Source organism: Chiloscyllium punctatum, chromosome 7, assembly GCF_047496795.1.
Source record: "Chiloscyllium punctatum isolate Juve2018m chromosome 7, sChiPun1.3, whole genome shotgun sequence".
Classification (NCBI taxonomy): domain Eukaryota; kingdom Metazoa; phylum Chordata; class Chondrichthyes; order Orectolobiformes; family Hemiscylliidae; genus Chiloscyllium; species Chiloscyllium punctatum.
This window is the reverse complement of record NC_092745.1, coordinates 120,251,992-120,259,420: the sequence shown is the minus strand read 5'-3', so window position 1 is coordinate 120,259,420 and position 7,429 is coordinate 120,251,992.

Sequence of the window (7,429 nt, the reverse complement as noted above, 5' to 3'; positions counted from 1 at the left end):
ATCTGCAGCATTTTATTTTTGTCACATATTACGGTTTCCTCAGGCTCTGGTGCACTTCTGAACGTCTGAGCATTCACTGGCTCAGAGTGGACACGGTTTCACTGAGATAATGGTGAGGTTCATGGTCCAAATCAAACCTGAGCACAGATTGCTTTCATCCTTGTTGGAACCTGAACCATAGCTTAATCAAAGAAATAGGTTTCAAGTGAAATTTGCCTCTGTAGAAGAACATTAGAAGTTGGAACAAGAGTAGGCTGTTCTGTTATTCCACAAGATCATGGTTTGGCTGACAGTAAAGTAAGTGTCCATTTACCCCACAAGGAAATAGTGTTTGGCTGATAAAAAGACAATAAAAGGGTTTAAATTTGTTTTGGATTGTGGCTAAAAGCATGCCACAGGGAAGAGGCAGCAGGCTGATGTCCAGCCCGAATCTATTTTTGCATTGACTTCAATGGAAAGGCAAGTGAATAGTATAAAATAGACTTAGGAGTCAAAAATGTCTGTTCTGCCCTAACCACCAAGGCAATCACTCAGAGAGTGGTCAGGGCCCTACCTGCCAATGTAGTTAACTCAAGCACATTAAGGAGATTTAAACAATCCTTGGATGAGCACATGGATGATGATGGGATAGTGTAGGCGGAACGAGCTGAGAATAGTTCACAGGTCAGCGCAACACTGAGGGCTGAAGGGATGTTCTGCGCTGTATTGTTCTGTGTTCTACGTTCTATGTTCTAAATCCATATGCCAAAGGGTAAAAAAGTTTCATTTCACCACACTTGACAATTAGCTATTTGAAAACTTTCCTTGACCGGGCAAGAATAAAGGATTAGCTGCACATATGGAAATACTGAGGACCGTGTATTTAAGGAACAAAACTCAAACAAGCTGCCTGTTAATTCATGCACTGCCATAATGAACTAAAATTCACAAGTTGAATAAGCTATCTTCAGTTTTTCAGGCAGTAATAGGGCATATGAATGTCCCCTGACATTGCTGCTATTTCAGGAATGTTAATAGCCACTGGACTAAATTGTTCTCATGTTTAAAAGAGTTGTGTTACTGACATTTTGTTTTATCAAAGTACGCAATTAGACTTCAGACTTAATATCTATGAGGCTGTCACATTTTCTGAACTCTCTGGCACCGCTTGCCAGTCTCAATCAGAAACCGTTCTGTCCCTTCAGCTTAATGAAAAATAAGTACTTGGCCATAAACTTGTAGTCATCCTGTATCCAATCACATTGTCTTGAGTAATTAAAATGATTAGCTTAATTAGCTTAATTAACTAAATTTGACTACAGGACATGGCCATATGGTGAAGCAAAACAAAGATGGGAGCTAATTAAACCTAAAATAATGCAGGTTTTAATTAACTCAACCCCTAGGCATCAACATTTTCAAATTTATCCAAGCTGATAATTAAAAAGTCCTCTTGCCCAAGCAACATTTCTTCTCTGAGCTAATTAAATCTGGAAATGAATTAGCAACATGAAGCTCCAAATATTAATTCCTGCTCGAAGATGACTTCACTTCCTAATGAAATTAATTAGCTGCAGTGGACCTTCAATCAGATGCCAAACACTGTCCATGAACATAGACCTCATGTAATCGAGAACCAGGCTACAAGCCCTGGGGCAGGAATTTACAACAGCAATGAACAGTCTTCAGCTATGTGCCTCCCTTAATAACCAAATGAACATGTAGCTCCGTGTTTGCCAACAGCCCTCTCTCCCTCTCTCTGTCTTACTTAATGCTACTAGTTTATCAATGCGACTAGTTAAACATTCTTTTCCTTAATGCTACTTGTTAGCGTTAATGATATGATTGGCTGGCAGCGATGGCATTCTGGGGAAGGGGGGAAGTTTTCGGGACAGAACAAAGGTTATACAGTGTCTGAGCGGAAAGCTGTTCTGTGTGTTACTCTTCACGCTTTTCAGACCAGATGACCTTATTACGACTAAGTCGCCGGGTTTACCTGTTGCTGCTTAACCCAGTGATTGAAAAGTCAACTACGCAAATCCTATTATGCGCTCGATAAAAACTCTGACCTCAAGAAGAACTGAAGCTTGTTTGAAAGCAATACTCTTTCTTTCACCTCTCAGGCAGCACAGTTTGAATTCTCTCGGCTATCGCTTCCCCCATTTGGTTTCTTACTTCATTTTCTACCTTCCCCTCAGAACGTGGGAGGGAAATAAGTATATGGGTGGCACCACTGCCTTCAGATTACTATCAGAAATGTTTGTTAAATTTGACCCGTGAATGAGGTTCACTTCTCTGAACGTTATCCCACCATTGTTTCTCTGTTTGACTGATTCCCAGCTGTTAGGTTGCTCTGCCTTCTGCTGCCTGGAAGTGAGGTGGAGGCAGCTTCAATCGAGAGGACACTAAGATCATTACTTGAATGGAAGGAACGTGCAGCGTTAATGGGGAGAAGGCAGGAGGTTGGAGTTAAGTCATGATGTTCATTCGGAGAGCTGGAACAGTGAAAATGGGCCAAATGGCCTCCTTCTAAACTGTAACAATTCTGTGATTCTATAGGATCTAAGCTTCCCTGAATCTCCATCTTTGAAATGTTCTTTACAACCAATCTCTTTGACTAGCTTTTGGCCAACTCTCTTATTATCTCCTTACATTGCTTGGAATCAAATTCTGCTTGATTAACTCTCCAAGGAAGTATCTTGGCACATTTTACCACATTGAAGGTGCCATATAAGCGCAAGTCAGCACCATATCACCAATAGTTATGGAGTCACAAAGATGTACAGCATGGAAACAAACCCTTCAGCCCAAATCATCCATGCCAACTAGATATCCTAGATCCATCCAGCCCCATTTGTCAGCATTTGGCCCATATTCCTCTAAACACTTCTCATCCCAGATGCCTTTTGTATGTTGTAATTGTATCAATCTCCACTTCCTCCACTAGCATCTCATTCCACACACGCACCACCCTCTGTGTGAACAAATTGCCCCTTAAGTCCCTTTTAAATCCTTCCTCTCTCACCTTAAATCTATGTCCTCTAGCTTTGGACTCCCCTACCCTGGCAAAAAGACCTTGACTATTTACCCTATCCGTGCCCCTCATAATTTCATAAACCTCTATAAGGTCACTCCTCAGCCTCTGACACTCCAGGGAAAGCAGCCCCAGCGTATACAGCCACTCCCAATAGCTCAGAGTCTCCAACCCTGCCGACATCCTTGAAAATGCAGGTTGAGTCTGTGATTAAGAAAGCGAATGCAATGTTGTCACTTATCTCAAGAGGGTTGGAATATAAAAGCACCATTGTGCTACTGAGACTTTATAAAGCTCTGGTTAGGCCCCATTTGGAGTACTGTGTCCAGTTTTGGTCCCCCCACCTCAGGAAGGACATACTGACACTGGAACGTGTCCAGCGGAGATTCACACGGATGATCCCTGGAATGGTAGGTCTAACATATGAGGAACGGCTGAGGATCCTGGGATTGTATTCATTGGAGTTTAGAAGATTAAGGGGAGACTTAATAGAGACGTACAAGATAATACATGGCTTGGAAAGGGTGGGATGCTAGGAAATTGTTTCCGTTAGGTGAGGAGACTAGCACCCGTGGACACAGCCTTAGAATTAGAGGGGGTAAATTCAGAACAGAAATGCGGAGACATTTCTTCAGCCAGAGAGTGGTGGGCCCGTGGAATTCATTGCCGCAGAGTGCAGTGGAGGCTGGGACACTAAATGTCTTCAAGGCAGAAATTGATAGATTCTTGCTGTCTCGGGGAATTAAGGGCTACGGGGAGAATGCGGGTAAGTGGAGTTGAAGTGCCCATCAGCCATGATTGAATGGTGGAGTGGACTCGATGGGCCGAATGGCCTTACTTCCACTCCTATGTCTTATGGTCTTATGGTCTTATGGTCTAAAATCTTTTCTGAACCGTCTCAAGTTTCACCCATTCCTACATCAGGGAGACCAACTTTTTAAAATGAATCCTCTTGGTGGCTTACCCTGAGTTAAGTTCTGTACGATTCCTTCAGAATTAGTGTTGGCCACAGGGACGTCAATGAAGACATGACATGATATAAAATTTGCTTAAATAATGAAGCATTTGGAGCCTACCGCCAACCCCACTCCCTTTTCTGCCAACCTCCACACCCTATCCCAACCACTTCTCCACATGGTGCAATTTGAGAGTAATTCAGTAAGTCACCACCAGGGGAGCACTTCATCCAGCCATTCACAAACACTTCCGAACAGTAGTTACTACAGAGCAATTTTTAATTTACAAAGCCCATGAAGTTTTTTTTTCCCCTTAGTCATTCACGAGATGAGGGGTCATCACTGGCTGGGCCAGCATTTATTGTCCATCCTTACTTGCCCAGAGGGTAGTTAAGAGTCAACCACATTGCAGTGGGTTTGGAGTCACATGTTGGCCAGACATGGCATTTTCTTCCCTATAGGGCACCAGATGGGTTTTCCCTACAATCAACAATAGATTCATAGTCATCATTGGATTCTTAATTCCAGATATTTATTGAATTCCAATTCCACCATCTGCCATGGCAGGATTCAAATCCAGGTTCCCAGAATGTTGTCTGGGTCTCCGGATTAACAATCCAGTGATAATATCACTCAGCCATTGCCGTCCCCATTAACTAGTCCAAAACCATTTACTGACCTTGGATTGTTAGATTTTGATAAGGTAAGGCATATGAAGGGTTGCAGATTCAAGATGACTATATGGTATTAAGCTAGAGAACAGCCATGATGGAGTAGTATGGCACAGACACAGCAGGGTTGAGGGGCTGAATGGTTAACCCAACTCCTTTGTTCTGGCTGTCCAGTGAGATATTCAATTCTGAAACGAACTGATTACACTGGTACAAGCTGGGAGAGTTTTGAAGGTGAACTGGTTAAAAGCATTCTCCCTCATGTTTTGTATTGGTCTATCAAACACCCACTAAACCCCACTTCACGAATGGGCTCTCTCCACCAACTCTCAAATTTGCAATTTCTGCTGTTTGTGGAGACAGTGTGACAAAGTGGGGGCTGGGTAGAGCACTGAGGGGGCGGAGATAGGCTCAGTTGCGAGCGTGGGACAGGAGCTGTGTCTTGTAATTGCAATCAAAGATTTAAATGTAGCAGAAAAGAAAGTCATTCTTCTCATGTCTGGTCACGTTTTTTGAAATTGAACCAATGTTGTTGGCATCATTTTGCATCACAAACCATCCATCCAGCCAACTGAGCTAACTGACCCCCACACAGAAAGCCATATATAGTATAATGGTGGCAGGGCACTGGAAAATGCTGACAGCAAGTCGGTACTAAAGACAAGTCGGCAACAAAGGTTAGAAGCTGCGAACAGTAGTGAGAATTTGTGAAAAGTTGTTTTCCTAATATTCACTCATCGCCAGCCTGTATTCAGAGCTGAAATTCATGTCTTACAACCAAGACTGAAGGCTACAACTGTACTGAAGCATGACAAGCACAATGGAGGACAAATGATGAATACGCACTCTCTCTCAGAAAAATCACTATAATATGTCCTTTTTTTAAGAAAGGCATTGGACAAGAGGCCTAAGGACAACTAAAAGTTGGCAAAGTAGTCCCTTAATGCTTGAAAAAAAACAGTTACACATATCATTAAGACCTTACTTGCACAGAGTTGTAAGTTAATTTGTTTTTTATTTCTTTAAAAACTGTGCAAAAGTGGAATAAAGACCTTTATAATGTCACTGTATTACCTTTTTTTGGTATCAACCTCACATACAGGTGCTGTTCAACAGTTTACTTTGAAAACAGAAATTATAAAAAGAAATGAAATAGAACATATAAAGTATCGATAACGAGAGAAGGCATCAAGAAAGAAAAGCAGTTTACTACATTATACATCCTTTGTATAAAGGCAAGTAATAAAGGGCAGGAGAAAGTGAGGACTGCAGATGCTGGAGATCAGAGCTGAAAAATGTGTTGCTGGAAAAGCGCAGCAGGTCAGGCAGCATCCAAGGAGCAGGAGAATCAACGTTTCGGGCATAAGCCCTTCTTCAGGAATGAGGAAGGTGTGCCAAGCAGGCTAAGATAAAAGGTAGGGAGGAGGGACTTGGGGGAGGGGCATTGGAAATGCGATAGGTGGAAGCAGGTTAAGGTGAGGGTGATAGGCTGGAGAGGAGGTGGGGGCAGAGAGGTCGGGAAGAAGATTGTGGGTCAAGAAGGCGGTGCTGAGTCTGAGGGCTGGGACTGAGAAATGGTGGGGGGAGGGGAAATGAGGAAGCTGGAGAAATCTGCATTCATCCCTTGTGGTTGGAGGGTTCCTCGGCGGAAGATGAGGCGCTCGTCCTCCAGGCGTCGTGTTGCCATGGTCTGACGATGGAGGAGGCCAAGGACCTGCATGTCCTTGGTGGAGTGGGAGGGGGAGTTAAAGTATTCAGCCATGGGGCGGTTGGGTTAGTTGGTCCGGGTGTCCCAGAGGTGTTCTCTGCAACGTTCCGCAAGTAGGCGGCCTGTCTCCCCAATGTAGAGGAGGACACATCGGGTGCAGCGGATGCAGTAAATGATGTGTGTGGAGGTGCAGTGAATTTGTGATGGATATGGAAGGATCCCTTGGGGCCTTGGAGGGAAGTAAGGGGGGGGAGATGTGGGTGCAAGTTTAGCATTTCTTGCAGTTGCAGGGGAAGGTGCTGGGAGTGGAGGTTGGGTTGGTGGGGAGTGTGGACCTGACGAGGGAGTCGCGGAGGGAGTGGTCTTTCCGGAACGCTGATCGGGGAGGGGAGTGAAATATATCCCTGGTGGTGGGGTCTGTTTGGAGGTGACGGAAATGACGAAGGATGATACGATGTATCTGGAGGTTGGTGGGGTGGTAGGTGAGGACCAGTGGGTTCTGTCCTGGTGGCGATTGGAAGGGCAGGGTTCAAGGGCAGAGGAGCGGGAAGTGGAGGAGATGCGGTGGAGAGCATCGTCAACCATGTCTGAGGGGAAATTGCGGTCTTTGAAGAAGGAGGCCATCTGGGTTGTTCCGTAATGGAATTGGTCCTCCTGGGAGCAGATGCGGCGGATGCGAAAGAATCGGGAATATGGGATGGCATTTTTACAGGGGGCAGGGTGGGAAGAGGTGTAATCTAAGTAGCTGTGGGAGTTGGTCGGTTTTTAGTAAATGTCCATGTTGAGTTGGTTGCCCAAGATCGAGATGGAGAGGTCTAGGAAGGGGAGGGAGGAATCTGAGACAGTCCAGGTGAATTTGAGGTCAGGGTGGAAGGTGTTAGTAAAGTGGATGAACTGTTCAACCTCCTCATGGGAGCACGAGGTAGCGCCGATACAGTTATCAATATAACGGAGGAAAAGGTGGGGGGGGGTGGTGGTGGTGCCAGTGTAGCTGTAAACAGTGTAGTAATAAAGAGCAAACAAGAACAGAGAGCAAGCATCTGAACATTAAATTTGTTCAGCTCTGAAGAATAGTCATACT